The sequence below is a fragment of the Zingiber officinale genome, chromosome 1A, assembly GCF_018446385.1.
Source record: "Zingiber officinale cultivar Zhangliang chromosome 1A, Zo_v1.1, whole genome shotgun sequence".
NCBI lineage: Eukaryota > Viridiplantae > Streptophyta > Magnoliopsida > Zingiberales > Zingiberaceae > Zingiber > Zingiber officinale.
In genome coordinates, this window is record NC_055987.1 from 170,330,988 (window position 1) to 170,355,695 (window position 24,708).

Below are 24,708 nucleotides of genomic sequence, written 5' to 3' on the forward strand. Positions count from 1 at the left end.
ACAATTTACCTAATATAACTGACAATGTTGACATCCATCCAAGAGCTATAGAAGATGATGAAATCCAACCTAATCCTAATGAGACAAAAGAACCAGTACCTGAACCACAACCAAGACCAACTAGAGTAAGTACTTCTCACCCACCTGACCAAATTCTGGGTGACCCAAACCTTGGAGTCAGAACTAGATCATCCCATAGAAACCTTAGTCAGATTGCCCTCATTTCAAAAATTGAACCCAAAACAATAGATGAAGCTCTTCCTGACCCAGACTGGATCATTGCAATGCAAGAAGAATTAGCACAATTTGAGAGAAACCAAGTCTGGGATCTTGTACCTAAACCCATCAATAAATCAATAATAGACACCAAATGGGTTTTTAGGAACAAGTTGGATGATCACGGTGAAATAATAAGAAACAAAGCTAGGCTAGTAGCCAAAGGGTTTAGTCAAGTCAAAGGCTTAGACTATGATGAAACCTATGCTCCGGTAGCTAGACTCGAGTCCATTAGAATGTTATTAGCCTATGCAGCAAATAAAGGGTTCAAATTGTACCAAATGGACGTTAAGTCAGCCTTCTTAAATGGTTTTATCAAGGAAGAAGTCTACGTAAGTCAACCTCCAGGGTTTGAAGACATAGACTATCCTAACCATGTATTTAAATTAAAAAAGGCATTATATGGACTAAAACAAGCCCCTAGAGCATGGTATGAAAGATTATCTAATTACTTAATATCGAAAGACTTTAATCAAGGTCAAATCGATCCGACCTTGTTCGTAAAAACTATAGAAAAAGAAATCTTTATAGCCCAAATCTATGTTGACGACATAATCTTTGGCTCAACTAATTCAAAATTTTTGAAAGAATTTATTAAATTAATGGAAAGTGAATTTGAAATGAGCATGGTTGGAGAACTCAACTTTTTCTTAGGCTTACAAATAAAACAAACCAAAGATGGAATCTACATTTATCAAACTAAATATGCTAAAGAATTAGTTAAAAAATTCAACATGGAAAATTCAAAAATTATAAACACTCCAATGGCAACCAACGTAAACATTGACTCTGACCCTGAAGGAAAACCTGTAGACCCAAAATACTATAGGAGTGCCATAGGTAGTTTACTTTATCTAACTGCAAGTCGACCTGACATACTGTTTGCAGTAGGCATGTGTGCCAGATACCAATCCTGTGCAAAAGAGTCACACCTAACATATGAATACTTAGGTATATTAAAGGAACTCTAAATGTAGGACTTTGGTATCCAAGAACTTGCACATTAGATCTTTATGGCTATTCTGATTCAGACTATGCTGGGTGCAAGTTAGATAGGAAAAGCACAAGTGGTAGCTGCCAAATTCTAGGTCAGTCGTTGGTCAAGCAGAAAGCAACATTGTGTTGCTCTATCCACTACAGAAGCTGAATACATAGCTCTAGGAGAATGTGCATCTCAATTGTTATGGATGATGCATACGCTAAAAGACTATCAACTAGACTATAAAAATATTAAAATCTTTATTGATAATATCAGCTCAATTAATCTGACCAAAAACCCTATTCACCACTCTAGGACCAAACACATAGAAGTAAAACACCACTTTGTAAGGGATCATGTAGCTAAAGGTGAAATTGCACTCAACCATGTTGAGTCCAAATCAAACCTAGCTGACATTTTCACAAAACCCTTACCTGAACTTGAGTTCAGTGGACTTAGAAGGCAAATAGGAATGTGTTGGGTAGAGTAGATATCTTACCATTATTATTTTTCAAATTCTAGGAAAAACAGTTTTCAAAACTCCAATTTTTCCTAGATTTTAAAATTCTGGAATTGACCTAGGATTTCCCCCTAGATATCATGTTCCCCTAGAATTAAGCCAGAGCATCTCACAAGCACCTAGGTTTACCTTGATTGTGATTGACAAACATAGAACGGCGTGAGATGCATAGGGTATAGCCTGGACTCAAGAATGCTTATATCTATGCATCAATATGAGTTTGGGCGTTAAATATGCAATAAACATTAATCAAGTTAAATTCTCCAGCTCTAGTCAAGTCTATCTGGACGAAAATAATTTAACTTGACTAACCTAATGAAAGCTACTGTCCTGTAGACAATCAGCAAGTAACTAAAGGTTAGACAGTTGGTAGAGAATACTCATTTTTTTTGTTAAGCATGTTTTGCTCTTTATGGCTCTGATACCTAGTAAATCAATCTAGTGAACATGACTTATGCTTGGACCTAAGGATCAACTAAACTTAAATAAATAAATAACCTTGTCCTAAAACTTAAACTAAGTTCCAATTGACCTTAACTTTCAAACCCTATTGAACATAGCTAACCTGTTGACCTTAATTGTGTACAACTCAATCAAATATCTATAATTGCCCATTTTTGAGTTATGGCAAAGGGGGAGAGTAGCAAAAGTATGTGAACATAAAATTCAAGTTAACATAAAAATCAAGTTAAAATTAAAAAATTAGGGAGGCAAAAGTTAAGGGGGAGCATATAGGGTAAACTTGCTTTAGTTACCTTGTTCATCTATACTTAGCAGATTTGCCTGTGCTAAAAATGTCTGTCTATTCGTTCATTTACTTAACTTTGAATTTGAGTTGTCATAATCAAAAAGGGGGAGATTGTTGGTGCGGGAAGCATCCGACGATCGAACTCGTGTTTTGATAACGGCAAAGAATTCAAAGTTAAGATGTTTTGTAGTCTAACAAGTCTACTTGAGGATTTCAGGAAAGTCCTAGCTGCGGTTAGGCAAAGGGAAAACCCTAGGGGGCGGTAACCCTAGGTCATAGGGGGTGGTAACCCTATGCGGAAAGTCTTGGCAGGTCGATGGCTTCAGGCAAAAGTCCTAGGGGGTGGTAACCCTAGGTGAAAAGTCCTGGTGTCGCGAACCAGGTGAAAGACTGGACTAGCCGGGGAAGCGGATGTCCAGCAGAAAGTCCGGAAGCATCGAGTGCTGAGCAAAAGTCCAGTCAATCTGGAGGATCGACTGGCAACAGGTAAATCTCCTGAGTGGAGTAGGTGAGGACGCGTTCCCCGTAGAGGGAACAGTAGGCGTCGGGTCGACCTAGGGTTTCCGGTTGGAAATCCGAAGTCAGACTCGGACAGTCCGGAGACTGTCTATACTTCTTCAATAATGTTTATTGTGTTAACTTTGTGTTGCAGGATAGTGTTTGGGGACTAACGTGTCTTGCAGGAGCAAAGGAGCAACCTAAAGCCTCGGATGAACAGTGTCCGAGGCGCCTCCATGGAGCTTGGAGGCGCCTCGGGTGCAAAGGCTGAGCTGGCTGCGAGGCACCATTGGAGGCACCTTGGAGAAGGCAGAAGGCACCTTGGAAGGCGCCTTGAGAGGGATATAAGGCGCCTTGAATGGATGAAATTCGACCAGGTCAGTTTTGATCCACGCGGAAGACCAGGCAGCATGGAGGCGCCTTGAACAGCCTTCAAGGCGCCTTGAACACCCTTTATAAGGGGGTTTCGACCAGCACTTCAAACCAACGAATTCCAAGTCTTCTCTCTTCAACGTGCTGCTCCGAAAGACGCCCGGAAGTGCTGCCACAAGTCTCCGACGACCCGAAGCTTCAAAATTCTAGTGTTGTCGTTGGTATAACTAGTTTTTCCAGTTACTTGTACTTCATCTTGTAATCATTTTATCGAGCTTATAGTTGTTGCCCACCGGAAGCGATCAAGGATCGTGGGCCTTCGAGTAGGAGTCGATCAAGGCTCCGAACGAAGTAAAAATCCTCCTGTCTCTGTGTGTTTGTTTTGTTTTATTCCGCTGCTTAATTACTTCGATAATTCTTACGTTTCCGATAATCGTACAAAATAGCCACGAGCGCTATTCACCCCCCCCTCTAGCGCTTCTCGATCCAACAGAGGTGGGTATCTGGCCATCCAATCCATAATCGCCTGATGTGCGCCAGTAGCTGACTGCGTAAATCATCGTAGCGCTGGTCAATCCGGACGCGCAGCCCGTGAAGCTCAGCAACCAGCAGCTCATCGTGTCGATCAAAGTGACTTTCCAGCTTGGCGATCTGCCAGCGCAGATCAGGATCAGCCTCTCCATCATCAGCAGCAGGAGGAGCAGCAACAGGAGCAGCTGCAACCTGTCGTGGAGGTCCCCGTGGTAACTCACCTAGAGTTCTCCCATCCTTCCACCGAACATCCCCATTTTGTCCTATGATGCCAGACTTGGAAAATGCCTATTTCCCAAGTCTGCAATCTTGCCTGACCATCTTGACTATTCTACCCTTGGAGACATCAATCTGAAGGGTCTCGAGTCAATCTATAATTATATGCCCATAAGGCATATAAACAGTGAAGCTGTTTGGCTCGCTATAGGAGATGATCGAAGAGTAGATGCTGGACATAATGTCAAAGTCGAGACGCCGACGCAATCCATAAAGCATCAGGTAATGATACGGTCGGATCTCAGACAATGGTTTAGATGTGATAGGCAGAAGGCAGTTCGTGACAATTTTAAAAAGAATGTAATCTTGAGGAGATAATCAAAAGGCTGCAAAAGTAGAAAAATCAACATCTAATTCATCTAGCCCACTCGGTCTAGGATGTCTGAAGAAATACTCATAAATAGAGTCAGGTGATACATCAAAGGGCTCAGGTAAGGGGTCGGGTAAGTCTGGATATATAGAAAAGACATTTCCGGAACACCTCCGGCAACCTAGATAGTCAAAGAAGGCTGAGAAACTGAAATCAAGAGTCCGCTTAGCAACTCTTGTTTTATAACTTACATCATTAGTTTGATGAAGATTGTTATAAAACTTAGATACTAAGTCATAATTGATATCTCGTTCTAAATAGACAAGTGTATCAAGTTTGTAGTAGGCAATGATTTCTGACACAGTTGGACAAAATTCGTCCATGAATTTTCGATCCACAGACCTATAAGGGAGTAATTTAAAGGTTCTTTGTCTAAAGGCTTCCTCAAAATTGTGGTTCGGGAATCTCCCGGAAACAGATGGTTGAGGTCGGGAAGGAGCCTTAGACTTCGACTTCTCAGGTGACTTAGAGGTCCCCTCACCCACTGGTTTCTTCCTAAGGGTTAACAAAGGGATATAATGGGGCAAGTAAGTGAGCACCGGAGCCACCCGAAACAAAAACCATAGATATGGTGAGAAATGAGACCGAAATGCCAAGTTCTAGAGAAGTAGGGAGTTACCTTGGTACCATTTTGGCTAGAGCTTTGGTTAGGGTTCCGGCGTGCAAAGAGTGGAGAAGAAGTGAGGTGTAGGGAAGAGTCGGCTAGGGCTTCCGCGTGAAGAGGGAAAAGAAAGGATCGGGAAGTTTTAAGGGAGATGATGGGTGTACAGATGATGAAATGATCGGACGGCTGTCCGATCAGGAGGTATCAGGAGCCTCCTGATCGGTCCATGGACCGATCCAGGAACACCCTGATCGGTCCGTAGACCAATCAGGAGACGATCAATAGTCGCTGATCGGTCCCTGGACCAATCCGGGAACCTTCTGATCGGTCTGTAGACCGATCAGAAGGCGATCAGTAGCCCTCTGCGTACCAGATTGACCTGATCGGTCTCCAGACCGATCAGGGAACTCCCTGATCGGTCTGTAGACCGATCAGAAAGTGATCAGTAGCGGGCTCTGCGTGCCAGGCTGACCTGATCGGTCCGTAGACCGATCAGTGTCTGATACTTAGATCTCTCCAGTAATTTCAGTAACTGAAATTAGTAATTTCAGTAACTGAAATTCATAGAGATGTTCGATAGTTCGTGGAAGTTTCTCTAGGAAAACTTCCAAGTTCAGAACCTAGAACCTGGAGGATCTACAAGCATAACGATTACCTAAAAATTATAGTCTGAACTTGTTTATAGCCCTAAAGTTGCAGACATTTAGAAAACAGACAACTTAAGGCCTGAAAACTGAAATTTTTTACCTTTGTTATGTTCAGTTTCAAGTTTGTCAAAATATAACCAATTTGCTATCATTCTTTCAAGGACTTGTCCTAGTATCAATCAAAATCATGAAAAGCATCGTTCAAGTGTATCAAACAGTCCATCAACCAAAATTTCATAATTTCTAGGTAAAGGTCCAACCAAGTTTCCTTGGTTGGAATATATGAGTAAGATCTAGGAACCAAATACACATGAATTATGTAATGGTCTTCCCCATACTCAATTTATGTCTCTTCAACCTAATTATTCAAGGGATGCATGATACATTTTGAATAATTCAGCTGATCCTAGCATCTCACCCCATTTCTAGCAAACAAAAATCATTTGTTAAACCTTATAGTTTGTGTGAGATGTTCCCAAGTTGCCCAAATTAATTTCCCTATTTCTCTTGTTGTTTTAATTGTCCTTATTGATCATGATGAAGTCCTAATGGCCTATTGAGCCTAACACATTCCCAATTCTCTCCTCAAATGACTAAATTCATTTTCCGGAAGAGGTTTGGTGAAGATATCGGCTAGGTTTGACTTTGACTTAACATATGTGAGTGCAATGTCTCCCCTAGCTACGTGATCTCTAATGAAGTGATGGCGCACTTCAATATGTTTGGTCCTTGAATGATGGACTGGATTTTTTGTTAGGTTTATTGTGCTGATGTTGTCACACAACACTTGCACTCCCTTATACGAAAGTCCATAATCTTCTAGAGTGTGAATCATCCACAACAATTGTGACACACTCTCTCCCATGGCAATGTATTCAGCCTCGGTCGTGGAGAGAGCAACACAATGTTGCTTCCGACTTGACCAACTAACCAATGATGATCCTAAAAATTGGCAACCCCCACTTGTGCTTTTCCGATCCAATTTGCACCCAGCATAATCAGAGTCGGTATAACCTATCAAGTCAAAAGACTCCGTACGAGGGTACCATAGACCTACTCTAATTGTGCCCTTAAGGTATCTCAGAATTCTCTTAACTACAATTAAATGAGATTCCTTGGCACAGACTTGATATCTAGCGCACATGCCCACAGCAAAAAGTATGTCTGGTCGACTAGCTGTGAGATATAGAAGACTACCGATCATGCTTCTATATTGCGTTAGATCAACTGGTTTTCCATTCTCATCATTGTCAAGGCGAGTGTTTGTTGCCATTGGAGTGGATACTTCCTTAGAGTCACTCATTTTGAATTTCTTGAGCATCTCTTGAGTGTATTTTGTTTGATGGACATAAATGCCATCTCGAGTTTGTTTGATTTCAAGTCCAAGGAAGAATGTCAATTCTCCCACCAGACTCATCTCAAACTCACTTTCCATGTGAGTGATAAATTCATTCAAATAGCCCTTGTTGTTTGAGCCACAAATTATGTCATCGACATACACCTGGGCTACAAATATGTTTTCACCATCTCTACGCAGAAATAGTGTTGGGTCTATTTGACCTCTCACAAAACCCTTTTCTAATAAGTAAGTTGACAACCTTTCGTACCATGCTCGAGGTGCTTGTTTAAGCCCATAAAGAGCTTTCTTGAGCTTGTACACGTGGTTTGGAGCTTCGGTATTCACAAACCCCGGTGGTTGTTCAACATAGACCTCTTCTTTAATGAAACCATTTAAGAAGGCTGATTTAACGTCCATTTGATAGAGCTTGAAGCCTCTATGTGCAGCAAAGGCTAGCATTAAACGAATGGACTCTAATCGAGCCACAGGAGCATAAGTCTCATCATAATCGAGGCCTTCGACTTGACTATAGCCCTTGGCTACAAGTCTTGCCTTGTTTCTTACTGCTTCTCCCTTTTGGTTTAACTTATTTTTGAAGACCCATTTGGTTCCAATAATGGTGGTCTTCTTAGGTCTAGGAACTAAGTCCTACACTTGGCTCCTTTCAAATTGACCTAACTCATCTTGCATAGCTATGATCCAATCAGGATCGTGCAATGCCTTATCAACTAATTTTGGTTCAATTTCTGAGATCAAAGCGACCTCATTAGACTCATTTCTGAAGAATGATCTAGTCCTAACCCCTTGTTGAATGTCTCCCACAATCTGGTCTTAGGGATGACCAGAGGCTATCCTAGATTGCCTTGGTGTTGACGGTGCCTCATGAGTGATCTCACTAGACACAGGCAAGGGCTCAGTATCAGGTAAAGGATCAGACTAAGCTCTCTCTTGCCTTTGCTCATCGTCATCGGAGTCAACTTCGACTCTTTCCATGTTTTGATCATTTAAACTTAGATTTCTAAGTTCAAATTAAATTTCTCCTACATCCTTTAATTGATCATTCGATTTAGGGATTTCTTCAAATGCTACATCCGAGGACTCTTCAATCAATTTAGTCCTACTATTGTAGACTCGATAGGCTTTGCTGGTGAGAGAGTACCCGACTAGTATCCCTTCGTCAGCCTTAGCCGTGAACTTTCCAAGATGATCCTTGGTGTTCAAGATAAACACCTTACAACCAAACACCCTAAGATGTTTAATTGTAGGGGGTTTCCCAAACCAAAGTTCATGGGGAGTCTTTCCTAAAAACCTATGTATCAAGACTCGGTTTTGCACATAGCAAGCGGTATTTACCGCTTCAGCCCATAAGTAGCTCGGTAATGAGTACTCATTGAGCATGCTTCGTGCAACCTCTTGCAAGACTCAGTTCTTTCTCTCCACAACCCCATTTTGTTGTGGGGTCCTTGGAGTAGAGAACTCATGCCTATATCCTTTTTCTTGACAAAATTCTAAAAATCTATGGTTTTGAAATTCTCCACCATGATCACTTCTAATTGTTTTAATTGTTGTCGATTTTCCATTTTCAGTTCTTCTACAAAAAGAAACAAAAACATCTATGGTTTGATCCTTATTTTTCAAAAAGAAGGTCCATGTATATCTAGTAAAATCATCAATGATCACTAAACAGTATCTACTCCCATTCAATGAAATAACATTACTGCAATCAAACAAATCCATATGCAATAAATCTAAAGCAGTAGATGTATTTACAGCGTTTTTACCTTTATGAGCCGCTTTTGTTTGCTTACCCTTTTGACATGCATCACATAGTTTTGTGTTTTGATACTTGATGCTTGGTAAGTCTCGCACTAATCCTTTGTTGGCCAGCTTTCGAATATTCTTCATGTTTACGTGGGCCAACCTTCTATGCCACAGCCATGATTCTTCTTCTTTTGACATGAAACACTTAGCAGAGGCATTAGTAGCACTTTTAAAGGATACTTGGTAAATGTTATCTACCCTTGTGCCTACTAGTACCGTGTCAAGTGTGTCAATGTGTTTGACCAGACATTGACTTGAATGAAACTCAATTGTGTAACCCGTATCACACAATTGGCTGACACTTAGGAGATTAAAGGTCATCATCCCCTTGACTAGAAGGACATTTTTGATTTGGAGACATTCGGATATTTGAATATCTCCAACTCCTATAACCTTAAGGCTACCATTATTACCAAAGGACACATTACCTCTATTTTTGTTTTAAAGGGTAGTAAAGAGTGACTTGTCCCCGGTCATGTGCTTGGAGCATCCACTATCAACAAACCAAGTTGATAGATGCTCCCCCTTGACAAATGCCTACAAGACACGAAAGATAGATGTTTTAGGTACCCAAATCTTGGGACCTAATGCATCTACAATGAAAGACCTAGGAACCCATGCCTTGGTCACACCCTTCCTAGTCTCATGAACCCTAGAAGCATGTGATTTATGAAATTGGGTTCTAGACACTAAGGAAATGAAACTAGACTCCTTAGGTTGATATCCTAATCCAGCCTTGTTGTAGACCGCCCTTTGGGCATTTAGAATCATATCTAAGGTCTTAGAGCTAGTTGAGAATTTCTCAAGCATTTTCTTGAGTTTCTCAACTTCACTCTTTAAGGCTTTGTTTTCATCCTCAAGAAGCTCTTGATGAAGGTCATCAACCTCATCTTCCCTAAGAGTCTTCAAGTGTTCTACTTCTTCTTTTAATAATTTGATTTCAGTTTTTGATTTCTTAAGCAAAGTTGATAAATGTGCAATAGTTTTATAGCATTTTTCTAAATGTGGAGAAGTTACCTCTTCATCATCCAAAGATGATGAAGCCGTGGTTGATGTATCACTTCCGGAGTCCGATTCCTCCCTTGCCATGAGCGCTAATTGACGAGTGCTTTTCTCCTTCTCTTCCTCCGATGATCTTGAGGAGGATTCATCCCAAGAAGCTTTGAGAGCTTTCTTCTTCTTGGCCCTTTCTTCCTTCTTCTTGAGTTTTGGACACTCGCTCCGATAGTGTCCTTTCTTGCTACACTCATAACACGTAACGTTAGTCTTATCAATATTTTGATCAATAGACTTACCTTTCCCTTTGTATCTCCGGCTCCTTCTCATGATTCTTCTCACGAAGTTGGCCATCTCGCTTGATGATGATTCACCTTCATCATCGGACTCGGAGGAGGATGAGGATGTAAGAATTTCTTTCCCCTTCTTCTTTTCTTTCTTCCTTCTTCCATCCTTGTTCTTTTCTCCTGCAACTAAAGCAATACCTTTCTCCTTTTGACCCTTGTTAGCAAGTTCATGAAGTTTCATTTCACAAAAGAATTCATCTAACTTAACAATTGAAAGATCCTTGGAGACCTTGTAGGCATCTACCATAGATGACCACAAGGCATTCCTCGGAAAAGCTTTGAGAGCGTACCTTACAAGATCGTGATTCTCTACGCGTTCATCTACGGAATGAAGACCATTGTTGATCTCTTTGAACCTTCCGTGTAGTTCACTTACTGTTTCGTTCTCCTTCATGGTGAGATTTTGTAGTTGGTTTAGGAACAAGTCTCTCTTGGCGATCCGAGAGTCTCGAGTTCCTTCTTGGAGCTCAATGAGTTTGTTCCACAAATCCTTTGCACTCACAAATGGACCTACCTTGACAAGCTGATCTTTGGCTATTCCACATTGTAGGGTGACCACCGCCTTGGCATCGGCTTGTCCTTTGCGAGTTTGCTCGGTGGACCACCTTGACGACTCTAGTTCCTTACCTTCTTCATCCTTCGGTGGTGTGAAACCTTCCTTGACCGAGAACCACATGGAGATGTCGGTCTTAAGATAATACTCCATACGGCTCTTCCAATATTGGAAGTCCGCTCCATCGAATTAGGGTGGGCGATTGGTACTAAAACCTTCCTTCATAGCCATCTTCTTGCTCTTTAGGGTGTTAATCCGGATGAAGAGCGCCTTGCTCTGATACCACTTGTTAGGACCTTCGGATGGCTAGAGAGGGGGGTGTGAATAGCCTCCACTAGAAAGTCAATCAATTTCCTCACAAAACTTTGTTAGCACAGCGGAAATAAACAAAACAAAAACTGATGCAAGGAAAGAAAACCAACCCACAGCTTACACAAGTATATACGAGGTTCGGGGATAACTTGCCCCTACTCCTCGGTGTGTCCGTAAGGTGGACGATCCCTTGATCTTTCGGTAGATCACACCCCGGACAAATTCCGGCTAAGTATTTCTCCTTCTCGGTGGAGTAACCTCTCCACAAAAGTCACAGAATAGATTTGTAAAATAAAGCACAATGACTTACAGAGTTCAGTGGCTAAAGGATTGAGCAAATGAACTTACAACCACAAAGCAAAACGCAAAGACAGAAGGAAGCTTCAGCCAAGAGCTCAACAACACAGCCTCTTGCTTGATCGACAGAGAGTTTTTCCAGAACCTTAGCAAACCTCTCTTCTTCCTTCTTCTTATTCTGCTTTCTCACTGTCCCGAATCACTGTCACCTGTGTCGAATCACTGCAATCAACTCAGGCGTCGTCAATCACTCTTCCTTCTCATCTGGTTCTCTGAACTCACACCAATACCATCCATGGTCTTCACTAGTGTCTCTGAGCTCGAACCAATGAGCAAGAGTCCAACTGATCGCGGCCAGTGAACGTTGAAGCTCGAATTGCATCACTTGCAGTGAAATACAACATAAAGGCCACTTGTTCTTATTCTTCTGATGGAGCTTTATTTGAAATTAACCAATGGCACGATACCTGCAACCTGTAACTTAAAAATCTCACAGCAGATGATTTGATCAGGTGAATCAGAAATATCGGAGAAGCAGCGAAACAAAGCGACATGTTGTGGATCGGTCAGCATCCGATCCATAGCTCTGGACCGATCGGGACTCATCCGATCGGTGCGAAGAGTTTGATCGATGCGTGGACCGATCAACCTATGGGTGGATCGGTCCGGACCGATCCCCTCTCTTTGAGTCGGCGTCTTTCGATCGCTTCTTCGATCGGTGCGTAGACCGATCAGATAACTGAATGCTTGTATATCTGATCGGTCTGACCGATCGGATCACAGAGACTTTCTGTGTGGTCACCGATCGGTCACGAGACCGATCGGTGACTAATGTATCACTGGATCGATCTGGCACGGTAGAAGTATCCGGATCGGTCAGCAGACCGATCCAATGTCCCTGTGTTATTTTAGAGCCTCCAGCCCTAAACCCTAACGTCTTCCTGGTCGAGAATGAGCTACCAAGCCCTCTCGACTTCGAGTGCGAGCTGCCGAGCCCTCTCCGACTTCGTCCGGTCCGGAGAGCGAGCTACCAACCCTCTCGACCTGGCAGGAGGCAGTCCGAGCCCTCTGATTAGGCTCGGTCCGAGAACGAGCTACCGAGCCCTCTAGTCCGGAGAACGAGGTGCCGAGCCCTCTCCGACTTCGTCCGGTCCGGAGAACGAGCTACCGAGCCCTCTCGGCCTAGTCCGAACGAGCTGCCGAGCCCTCTCCGACTTCGTCCGGTCCAGAGAACGAGCTACCGAGCCCTCTCTGACCTAGTCCGGAGAACGAGCTGCCGAGCCCTCTCCGACTTCGTCCGGTCCAGAGAACGAGCTACCGAGCCCTCTCTGACCTAGTCCGGAGAACAAGCTGCCGAGCCCTCTCCGACTTCGCGTGCCAAGTATCCGTACTTGGACTTTTCCTCTCCTCATGATCAACCTTGATCATTAATCAGTCTGAGTTTAATTAATATCTGATACAAACTTAAATCAGTGTCAACATCAAAATAACAGCCAGGTCAGACTGTATCAACAGTTAGTATTCAGTTTTAGTATGTTTTTATTTATATATATGCATATCGAGATTTTTGTGAGTTAGATAGCGCTCACTAAGCATTTCGCTTATAGTTTGCATTCCTCCTACTGCAGATAAAAGATAAAGGAAAAGGATAGGAAGGAAGGCGACAACGAGATGCTGTGACGATGTGTGATGCCAGGACTATGGAGAGATCTTGGGACTTAGCTTAAAAAATTTTAAGATTGCTTCCGTCGAATTGTTAAAAGAATTTAGAACTTGTATATGTTATTTTCATTGGAGTGTTTTATTCATGCAGTGATAGAGTTATTTCTTTCAATATTTTGATTCTTTTTCATATATATAAACTGCGTGGTTGTCTAATATATGTTTCAGCCGCCTGTGGCTGATGTATACAGTGTTTGTATATCAGTTTAAGGTCACCGGTACAGGGGAGATTCTGCCGAAATTTTTCGGTAGGGTTTCCATGTGTTTTTTAATCACACCGGTTAAGTAGAGTTAGTGGTTAAGTAACGGTCACTCTTAGGTAGTAGTAGTAGTAAGAAGGGTAGTTGTTACAATTATTGTGTTGAGGCAATTGATTGATAAACATTTTCTTGCTAACAGAATACTTCTAAATCGACTATGCAATTCGACTACTAAATAACAATCGATTGGTAGACAATGTCAAGCAAATAGAAGCTTCCCAAATCAATTAACTAGTTCAACTGGGCATTAGTAATCGATTGGTTACGCCCATCAATAGATTGCTATTCAAATTTTAGGATGATCTTAACCAACAATCCAGATTCAGCGATAACTCAATGGATAGTAACTGATTGATGGAGGTAGAAAGTTGTAAAAATAATCTGATTCAAGGCAGTTTAAAAGGGGATTTTTCAACTGGGCTCAATACACTGTTCCATTGTAATATCCTTCTCAACATCAGCTTTAAGCATCCACTCTCAACAATCTCCAAGTGAAGAAGAAGATGAAGAGCCCTTGTGCTAGTAAAGTCTTAACCTTAGACTTGTATTTAGCTAGGGTCTTAATCAAATATGAAAATGTAGCATATAAAATGTAGCTAGGGTCAAATATCAAATATGAAAGTGTTATCAAGTAATAAAATATTGATCCACAAGGACTATTGATTAAGCATTAGTTGAGTTTACAAAGTAAGTTATCTAGATGATCGTGGTTGTATCTGGTCACAAGAATAAGAGAGAGAAAGAGAGGATGAGAGAGAGAGAGGTTGAGCTAATTTGGGAGCAATTGAGAGAGAGTTAAGAGGGAGGAAGTGAACGTAGGGGGAAGTGATTCTAGGACTTCAGTTTTATCCAAATGATTATAAATACTTAATCTATGTTTGGTTTTTTATCCTCAATAGATATTATGTAGGTAGATTAACCTTTGTATCCAATGTAAACTTTTGGAACTACACTGGCGTATCAATTCCAATTATCACATACTTTAAAAACGATCAAAATTAGATATCGCTTCCTAAGGGGACCCTGTCATGAGATTCCACGATCCCTAAATGACTGCTCTCCTACTATGTGATGATGAATTAGGATTGATCCATTAAACTCTATGTCAGCTTAGAGTTCCTCGTGGCATATAGATCTACTCTCGTTGCTGACTCTCCGTGACTCGATTGTCTACGGGTCGAAGGATTGAGTTTCCCTCTCAGTCCTTCCCCGAATCCCCGTGGAATATGAATCTTGTGCCTCTTAGCATCGAGATTATGTTTACATAGTAGATCCAGATCATAAATATATATTTCATCAAACAAGAAATATGTAAACTCAATAGATTAGATAGAATAGTATTTGCACATCAAAGGGGTTAATCCCTACTAGAATCAAGAAAACTACTCCATTGGTAGGGAATTACAAACTAAAGACACTAAAGAAGCATCCATATAATCCAAAATAGAGAATTGAGGAAGAAATACTTAGTGAGAATATTATTGGTCTCTTTAGAATAGTTCCTTGCTCCGAAAATGGACGGATCATCGAAGTGGATGAAGATGATTGCTCTAGAATTTCCCCTAGAAGGGAAAACCCTCCCGGGGGGGGTGAAGTCCCCTAGTCCAAGATGATCAAGCAAGGATTTGTTTCACCCTTTTATACCTCCCCCCAAGTTGTCCAAATCTACAGATTTACATAGCACCACCACAACTGGTTTTTCGCCTCTTACACTCGATTTTCTCAAGTGGCCCTAAATGAAAGTTGTAAATCTTGAAATTATCTAAATTTTGATAGGTGGTATGCCCCATGGCTCAAACTGAACCAAAAGTTATGGGTGTTCAAAGTTTGATCTATAGTTTAGGCCAGAGGCTGACACTGTAGGTCCCAAGTAGACCTGCTAGAGGGGGTAAATAGCCTTGCAAGTAAATTTAGCACTTCTCCAGCTTCTAACTTAGCAAGGAACACACGCTAATTCAAACAAATAAAAAAAATAAACAAAATAATAAGAGGTAGAAGAATTTACTTGATTTGCAACTAGGGAAGTTGCTAATCCAAGGCGATGTAAAGCTCACTAGAAAATCTCCTTCATGAAGGCGAAGTAGCCTCTTATAGCAGTTAAGCACAAAACAATAAAAACAAGATTTGTATATGAAAGTACACAGTGTGTTAAAATTAAACTTCGAAGACCAAGGCTCTATTTATAGCTCACTGGTTGAGGTTATCCGTTGGCTGATGTGGTAGCTCCCAAGCGCCTAGACCTGGTCTGGGTGCCCGAACTTAGTTGACTTAATCCGCTCTGCAATGGCTTCTTTCCAAAAATGATCGGTTTCTTGAGCGCTTGGACCTGGTTTTAACACCTAGAGTCGATTGACGTGGATGTGGTCTGAAGGAATCCGAGCACTTGGACCAAGTTCGGACGCCAGGACCTAGTCCAAGCGGTTGGACATGGTCAACTCAGTGGTTGACTTTATTCGGTCGCTTGGGTGACATTCCGGCTGTCCAGAGTTAAGCTCATTCGAACGCAACTCCGGCCTTCTTCTCAAGTAGTCTTCCTCCTGGCTTCTCGTCCTTAGGAAGCGCCACACGCGTCCTTCTCGTCTGTCGGTGTATTCTTTCGTAGCTCCTCATCTCTCGGATGCACCAAACCTGTTGACTCACTTCCCATGTCAACCTTCTCGCTAATTGTATCTTCCACTTAACTTCCTGTGTTCCTAAGTCCTTGCACACTTAGACACAAGGGATCAAATCACGGAGCCTAATTTAACTCAGTTGATCACATCAAAACACACTGAAATACTTACAATCTTCTTCTTTTTGATGTATATCAATCCAAGTTAAGTTAGGGTTAAAATAAACAATAAAATAGTTTTGTTTTTTGCAATTATTACAAGTAAAAAACTTGTAATTAATTCAATAAAAAATTTAATATACCCCCTCCTTAACTTAATTCATAATTTATTGCCTTTGATCACATCAAAAATATGTTAGAGAAAATATGAAAAAGGTTATAAAAATATTAGAACTTTTTCTAGGGGTTTAAAACAGAATTTTCAATTATATGTCTTTTTACCGGAATTAATTTTTAAAAGAAATAATTTTTTTATTAATTAATCCATAGTTTTTGAACAAGTAATTTAAAAATTATTTCAAAGATTTGAAAAATCTTCAAAATTTTTGTTAAAAACAATCATAAGTATTCAAAACATGATAAAAATTTCCATGTACAAAATATTTTTATTTTATCCGTAATAAATATTTTTTAATAGAACTAATCATTTATGAATTTAAATGATTAAAAATAGAATTTTCATCTAAAAAACTTGCTAATTTTTATAAATATTCAAAATATAATGATCTTTAGCTTAAAAATAAGGTTTTTCAAAATTAATCTATAAAAAATTTAAAATTTAAAATTTATTTTTTGATAAAAAAAAATCATAAAAATTAATTATTGGTTAAAAAAATTCTAAAAAATTTTATACTAGCAGAAAACATGATTCATTATCTCAAAAAAAAATTAACATAAAACATGAAGAGTAGGTTTATAAAATAATTAATTTTACCAAACATGTTAATAATTAAAGCAAATTCAATTTAAGAATGTATATAAAAATAATTTAATAGATTAAGCATGATTTAGGAACTAAAATAAATTCTTACCTACTGGATAGATGTTACATCCAACCATCTCTTTGTTGCTTCAGTTATCGGTTAGTCTTTCTAAAGTACACCTCACTTTGATACCACTTGTAGGTCCCGGATAGGCTGACTAGAGGGGGATGAATAGCCCTACAAGTAAATTTAGCACTTCTCTTGCTTCTAACTTAGCAAGGAACACACGTTAATTCAAACAAATAAAAACATAAACAAAATAAGAAGAGGTAGAAGAATTTACTTGATTTGTAACCGGGGATGTTGCTAATCCTAGGCAATGTAAAGCTCAGTAGAAAATCTCTTTTATAAAGGTGGAGTAGCTTCTTACAGCAATTAAGTGCAAAACAGTAAAAACAAGATTTGTAAATGAAAGTACAAAGTGTGTTAAATTAAACTTTGAGGATCATGGCTCTATTTATAGTCCACTAGTCAAGATTAGCCGTTGGCTGACATGGTAGCTCCCGAGCACCTGGACCCGGTCTAAGCGTCTGAACTTGGTCAACTTAATCCACTCTGCAACGACTTCTTTTCCAAAGATTATTAGCTTCCCGGGCATTAGACCCGGTCCGGGCACCTAGAGTCGGCTGACATGGACTCTGTGCTAATCCTCTTCGACAACAGCTCGTTGATGTGGGCCAAAGGAATCCGGGCGCCTGGACCAGTTCCGGGCGCCTAGACTAGGTCCGGGCTCTTGGATTCTGAGCGCCTGGACCAGGTCCAGGTGCTTGGACACAATCAACTCAATAGTTGAATTTGTCTAGTCGCTTGGGTGATGTTTCGGTCGTCCAGAGTTGAGCTCACCCAAATTCAACTTTGGCCTTCTCCTCAAGCAATCTTCCTCCCGGCTTTTCGTCCCTCAGAAGCACCACACCCATCCTTTTTGTTTGCCAGTGTACTCTTTTGTAGCCCTTTGTCCCTCAGATACACTGAGCCTATCGACTCACTTCTAGTGTCATCCTTCTCGCTAGCTACGTCTTCCGCTCGACTTCTTGTGTTCCTAAGTTCCTACATACTTAGACACAAGGGATCCAACCACAGAGCCTAACTTAACTCGGTTGATCATATCAAAACTCACCCAGGGTACTTATAGACACAACTTGTGTTGGCCAACATGAGCACCAATGTTTGGCTCTGGAAAATGGGTAAATTTGACACGGTCGTGCCTGGCAACACGGGTGGCTATGGTGGAAGCTGTTTGGGTCATTTTACCACTGTTTTGCCCCTTATTTCTTCCGTATAAACATGCTTATGTCATGGAACATTACTAAAGTGTGTTCCTTGATTAAAACATCATTTTGATGGTCTTTTAAAACCTTGTTCTTTGTGGACACTTTGTATGGTTGGCACGATAGTTAGGCTCAATGATAAGACATGGTTAGCCCATGTTAAGTCATTTTCCTTCCATTCTTTGTCTTTTGTAAGAGCATGCCCGAGTCATGGGACACGATCAGGGTATTCTCCTTACTCAAACTTCACATTTCAAGGGGTTTATGCTCTATTTTTACTTCGAAAACACGTTCTATAATGAAAATAAGCAAAGAGCAGTTCTTCAAACTAAACTTAATAAAATGAAGCACATAGAGATGAAAATATTAAATACATGAATATAAAATGGTATAAGATGTGCATCAAATTATAATAAAAACCCTATATAAAATATGTTTATCAGTTACCTCATCAGCTGACCCGTCTGAGTTGCTGATTTGAGTTGAGTTTGATGTTGAGTTATAGTTTGACTTGGACTCGGGACTTGATGCTTCTCTAATTGTCGTTAATGCTAGTATGTTGACTTGGTCTAAGTCTGATCTAAATTTTGATGATGTTAATCCCATGCTGCTTTTAAAATCTTCTTTTTCCTCTTTTCCTTCTTTTTAGGTTCTTTCTCTTTCTCCTTTAGAAGAGGACAAACATTTTTGAAATGACCCATATAGTTGCATTCAAAGCATCGGACATTGGCTAAATCTTTCTTTGAGATATCCTTTTTCACGAATCTCTAGTAGAATTTCTTTTGTTGGATCTTCCGTTTAACCAAGTGTGTGACTTCTAATGATAGATCATCTTTAATTGTTAGTTGTTGATTTAGACTCAGATTTTGACTTGGTTTCCTCTTTCAGCTTGGATTTTGATTTGGATTTTCTTACAATTAAGGTTATACCTTTCTCTTTTAGATCAAGGTTAGTTTGCTCATGGAGCTCCAAATCACAAAAGAATTCATCTAGTTTTAAAGTTGAAATATCCTTGGATACTTTGTAAGCATCAACCATTGATGCTCACAAAGTGATCCTTACAAATACCGCAAGTGCATACCTGATCAAATTGCAATTGTCAACTTATTCACCAATTATGTGGATACCGTTCAAAATTTCTTTGAAGAGGTTGTACAGCTGACTTACTAATTCACCCTCCTTCATTTGGATATTTTGAACTAGACTTAGTAGTAGATCCTTATTTGTGGTTCATAAGTCAGCTGAACCTTCGTGCAACTCAATTAGTTTTTCTCAGAATTGTTTAGCATTATTGAATGGTCTAACTTTACTCAGCTGTTCTTGAGTTAACTCGCATTACAATGTGGTTATGACTCTAGTATTAACTTGAGCCTTTCTTTTTGATTAAATCAACTGGTTCGTCATTCTCTTTTGTAGGTAGTTCAATACTGTAAGTACTCCGTGATGGTTTTGATGTGATCAACCAAGTCAAGTTAGGTCATGTTGTTATTTTGATGTCTTGTGTCTAAGTGTGCAGAAACTTAGGAGCACAAGAAGTCGAGCGAAAAACGCAGCTAGCGAGAAGGACAACACGGGAGAGAGCCGATGGGTTCGATGCGTCCAAGGGACGAGGCGCTGCGAAAGAGTATGCTGGCGAACGAGAAGGAGGCACGCGGCATTTTTGAGGGACGAGAAGCCGAAGCGGAAGACTGCTCGAAGGTCGAAAAATGGGTTCGAGTGAATCCTATTCCGAATGGTCGAAATCACCCAAGCAAGCGGAGCCGGAGCAGAAGACCCGGACCAATGGGAGCAGAATCTGAGTAGAAGATCGGGACCAAAAGTCAACAAACTATTGACTTTTTAGGTTCGGTCGCCTTGACCTAGCTAGAATTTTTATCCAAATCCGACGTGTCTCAGTCCGTTGCAACGAGGATAAAAGTTTATCTACCCCAGGCGCCTAGAACCCTTTCAGGTGCCCTGACTAAGACTATAAATACAGCCCTGATCCCTATAGTTAGTATCAACACTTGTAAATCATTCTCTTTTTGTTCTACTACTGTTTGTGAGTCATTAACGTTGTAAGAGGCTACTCTACCTAAAGGAGATCTTCATAGTGTTTTTCACTTACCTTGGATTAGCAATCTTCTGATTGCAACCAAGTAATTCTTTTTGTGCCTCTATCTTTGATTTGTATGCTTCTTTATTTATTTATACAAATGTTTGTTCTAATAAGCTATAAGTCGAGAAAGGTTTTTATTTTTATCTTTCAGGGCTATTCACTCCCCCTCTAGCCGGCCACTAGGGAACCAACAATTGGTATCAGACCAAGGACGTTTTAGAAGGACTAACCACCGACTGAAGCCAAGAAATCAATGGTCAGACCAAGCCTCATTCGGCCAAAGTTCGAGGGGAATTCGCACACTGGAAACACTAAATGAAGGTATTCCTAGAAACCAATTTTGAAATTCTTTTAATTATTAAATATGGTTTTGTTGTACCAAAAGATCAACAAGGCGTAAAGAAAGAAGAGTACCACTGAATGAAGGCAAAGTGATTTTGTCACACCCCGAGGGAGTCTTTGTCCGAAGAAATTTCGACAGCACCTCCTCTGTACGGATGACAATCTGAGGCATTTCTACAAACACAATATACATCAGCCACATGCGACTGGAATATATATACAATCACGCAATTAATAATCTCAGCCTACACGGCTGGACAAATCTAACAACAACCACACACTTATATATATTTTTATCAGTCCACACGGCTGAAATCAAAACCAACACAGCGGAAAAAAAAAACATAAATACAAGCTCATACAAAACAAACAAAACACTGCTAGCCGGCTAGGCTTACACCACATAACAACATAACACTCCGGAAACAAAACCAAAACACAAGCTAGCTACATAAATACCAAAGTACAAATAGACAACAGTGAAGTCAGATCTTCTGATGTGACATGGGGACTAGCAGATAGGATACTCCAAGCGACTCCATAAACAACCTGGTACCTGAAAACTATAGTGTCCACGGGGGTGAATTCAACAACTCAGCGAATACCAATAGACATGCCTAGTAAGATATATCTAACAGCAATAAACATGGAATACAGCTTCCTAATCATATATAGGAAATATGCAAAACTGAAAGGTAACTGAGGAAGTTGTACTCACCAGGAAGTCCTATCCAGAACAATAGATCGTCAAACCGAGAGTGTCATAAATCCTGTATGCATGTCATACATATGCATCAAACCAAATGCAGCAAGCACAAGTAATAAATGCATCAATGCGTATGATGCCAATGTCATGGTCACCCCTGACGATAGTCAGCCATCTCACACACAATGTTGAGACCGAGTGGGTAGGGCTGTGACAACCGTGCACTCTAACGTCACTACTCCTGATGAGTGACCATGAGGACGGGATGCTGTCGGAGTACACACATACTCCTACCCCAAATCATCAATGGGGGAACGCAATGCTCTCATCTCCCGGTACACCATGACGGGGAGGGATCCCTGACGTGCTATCACGCTGCGTCACACTACCCATGAGCGGACCAACGGAGCACCGAACAGAGCAAAACTGACGTGCTACCACGCTGCGCCACGCTACCCATGAGCGGACCAACACAGCACCGAACAGTGATGAAACTGGCGATATGCTCTACAATAATGGAGCAGCCTATCACGCAGGATGCAATCATGCGAATGGTGCATGTCACTAAGCATGACAATATCCTGAACCAAATCCATATATATATATAAAATTGTGTACCCTAATACCAGTAAGTCAAATCCACAGATCTAGTGTATACAGGTTCTCTATGGTATAACAACCTAGGTTCTGAACATATACATCTCCATAAAATATGTACCAACAATATACATGGATCAAAGCAAAAGGGTCTAGGTACACAGATCAGATATGATATAAAAATATAGGTACACAAGCCAGATAATAAAAATCCAGAATCTAGTCCTAAACTCAATAAAGCATGGTATGTCACTTACTCTAGGAAATTAAGGTACTCATGGCAATATTCACGAGGTATAAACCTGGATACATAACAAACGACAAAACAGAACATGCTATGAGTATCAAACCGTGACATACCAAAGGCAAACATGATCATTGCTTGTAGCTATAAAATACTATGCATATCCAATTGACAATATTATAAGGGATAAGTCAAGAGATACCCGCCTCAATTAGCAGGTCCAATCCAGTGAAATCCAACGTCGAGATGCTCGTCTCGTGTCAAAGTCCTGTAGTACATGGTATCCATATTTAGCTAATTACATATAAATAAATTAGCTAAATCAAATCCTCGAGAAGCTATCATAAATCCAGATCCAATTATAAACCCTAATTGGATCATCTAACTCCTCAATCGACTTAAACTAATCCATTCGAATTTGGACTTGCAATAAGCATAACCAATCATAGCAACTGACCCAATTTAGCCCTAATTCAACACATATATCAAATTCCTACCACTTACCTTGAGGTTTAGCAGAAATTCAACAGCTCTCGGCCCTATGACTCCCTGTCCATAAGCTCCAAGAGTACACACAAACCTATCCCTCCAAGAAACAATCCAAAACTCCAATCATACAGCAAAAGATTTGTTGGAACCCTAATCCTCAGTACAAAACTCACCTCAACAGATGGATTGCTGTTGATCCACAATTGAAGAGCTGCAACTGTATGCTGCTGGAAACTCATGGCTGAAACCACAACAAATCCTCCCACATGCTTGCTGATCGGAATCAAACCACAGCCCCTTATCAGCTAAGAAAGAAGAACCAGAAATCAACAATACCATCTGTTAACCACTAAGTTCCTATACAAATTGCTCTCCTTACCTCTTCTACAATCGCCGGTGATGATCCAAGATCCGTCGATGCTGAATTCCAGTTAACAGTGTGGAATCAAGCAACTCCTTTACAATTTTGTAACCAAAAGTCGAATACTCCCGGCAACAGCAGCATAGCATCAAGCGGAGTGACGTTGAGAACAAAGGGGAGAAGCAAACTCACACTCGGCAGTGGCACACAAAGGAGAACTAGAGCTCGGCTGGAATGCTGACAAATCGCAGCAAAGGAGGCAGTCGTCATCAGAGATGTTGGACGTCGGTGATCGGGTCGTGGCGGTGGGCTTCGGCTAGGGCACGGCGTCGACGATCAGCGTCGGCGTCGGCGCTGCGCAGAGTAGAGGAGAGGTGGCTCTCGTTGCCGGCGACAGAGGGGGTGAGGGCGTTCGGGGAAGAAGAAGGGGAAGAGGTATCGAGGCTTGTACTCGGGGATGAGGAGGGGCCTTGGCGGCAGCGTCGGTTTGGGGAAGAATGAAACTGACGAACGAAATGAAGAAGAGGCGGCACAGTAGAGGAAACGGGGAAAAAGAAATAAAGAAAAATAAAACGAAAAATCAATATTTCCTCATTTAAATGGGGTAGCCTAAACAGGCTTTCCCGACCCCAGTTTTTATCCCCGTAAACTCATCCATACGATCTCCGAAAAATTCTAGAAAAAATTTCAAAAATTCTGGAAAATTTCCTTATCATTATTCACCATTTTTCGGTATTTTACATTCTCCCCCACTAATAAAAATTTGGTCCCCAAATTTCGTTATCTACCATCAGCAAACAATAGCAAAAGCTATAATAGTATAAATGCTGAACAGAACCATAACTTACATACCTCAAGTGAAAAGGTGGGGGTATCAATATCGAGCTCGGATCGTATCCTCGAGCTCCCAAGTAGCCTCCTCGTCCGTAAGATACTGCCATCCGACTTTAACCAGCCGGATAGTCTTGTTCCACAACTGACGCTCTTTCCAGTCCAGAATCCGTACCGAATCTCCTCATAAGGGACGTCAGGCTGAACGGGAACTGAGATATCTGTCAGAACATGTGTCGGGTCGGGTACGTATCTCCTCAGCATAGATACGTGGAATACATTGTGAACGCCTACTAGGGACGGTGGTAGTGTCAGCCGATAAGCTACTGCTCCAATCCTCTCCAGGATCTGGAAAGGGTCAATGTACCGCGAAGTTAGATTACCTCTGAGGCCAAATCTCTTTACCCCTTTCGATGATGAAACTCGCAGAAAAACATGATCACCAATAGAGAACTCCAAAGGTATGCGTCTCCAACCAGCATAACTCTTCTGGCGGTCCTGCGCCTCTGACATCCTCCGTCTGATAATACGGACTAACTCTGCGTCATGCTGAGCCCTATGAGGTCCCAACAACTGGGCCTCCCCAATCTAGTACACAAGATCTCAACAAGTCCTCTAGAGTCTGAATGGTACGCTCCGACTCTCCATCTGTCTGCGGATGGAAAGCTGGTGTTGAGTGCCCAAGGCTTGCTGCAGACTCTGCCAGAATC